This window comes from Etheostoma spectabile, chromosome 14 (assembly GCF_008692095.1).
Source record: "Etheostoma spectabile isolate EspeVRDwgs_2016 chromosome 14, UIUC_Espe_1.0, whole genome shotgun sequence".
NCBI lineage: Eukaryota > Metazoa > Chordata > Actinopteri > Perciformes > Percidae > Etheostoma > Etheostoma spectabile.
The window spans coordinates 7,322,972-7,323,719 of record NC_045746.1 but is presented as its reverse complement, the minus strand read 5'-3'; the positions used below and the strand labels follow the sequence as shown (position 1 = coordinate 7,323,719).

The following is a 748-nucleotide window of genomic DNA, read 5'->3' as shown; positions in this document are numbered from 1 at the left end:
TGTGTGTGTGTGTGTGTGTGTTGTAGAGGAATGCAGCGGCACGTCTGTCAGACACATTCCTGTCTGTGTGTAGCCTCCACACAGCAGACACAGTTTTAGGAGGTAGTCCGGCACGGCTCGGCACGGCGCGGCAGTCCATCGTCAAGGTAAAGATAAAACGCCTTATTCCTGTCGAGTGCATAAGCTATAACCTATATCGTGATTTTTCACAACTGAAGCCTTGCGTGAAGATGTGTTCAGGTGTCTGCCTGCCTCTGTTAGGGTTCATTAAAAAACAACTGCGGCTTGCTTGAAGAAAAAGAGACATGGGTATATAGTAGGCTATGGTCCCACCCTCCCACAGCCTGCTGGAAGGCTATACACGCATCATTCCCATACACTTTATCTATTCCCATCGTGAAGCCCAACTTGTGGCTTCCCAGGAGTGAACTGGCTCCAGTCCAGCTTCCTCTGCTGCTGGGTAACAGATGGACAGCATGATGATGGGTCAATGCAGTGGTGTTTTTAGGTGGGAAAATGGCGGGGCAAATATGACTTTGGACACATGCAAAACTAAACAAAAGGACACAATTTTGATATAATTTCACACGCACAGTTTAACACAGGGGATAATCAGACTGGGCTCATACCTCTGCCCGTTTGTATGAGCTGTCAGTTTTTGGTAGCGTTAGGTTTTGCTCCATTTTTACTTGCTTTCATTTTTGATAATCTTCTCAGAAAGATGCCAAAGATCCTGAAAGGCTCTTCT

The 748-nt window shown here is 46.5% G+C and overlaps 1 protein-coding gene across 2 annotated transcripts in view; it reads left to right on the top strand.

Annotated features, from left to right (window-relative positions):
• Positions 1-748, top strand: part of tmem200b (transmembrane protein 200B) — a 10,735-nt gene that overhangs the window by 398 nt on the left and 9,589 nt on the right. The window contains exon 1 of one of the 2 annotated variants that reach the window (XM_032536248.1): positions 1-146. The exons of the other annotated variant lie outside the window; for it this stretch is intronic. The gene's annotated coding sequence lies outside the window, so the exon portion shown is untranslated. The remainder of the gene's footprint in view (positions 147-748) is intronic. 2 annotated transcript variants of the gene reach the window in all.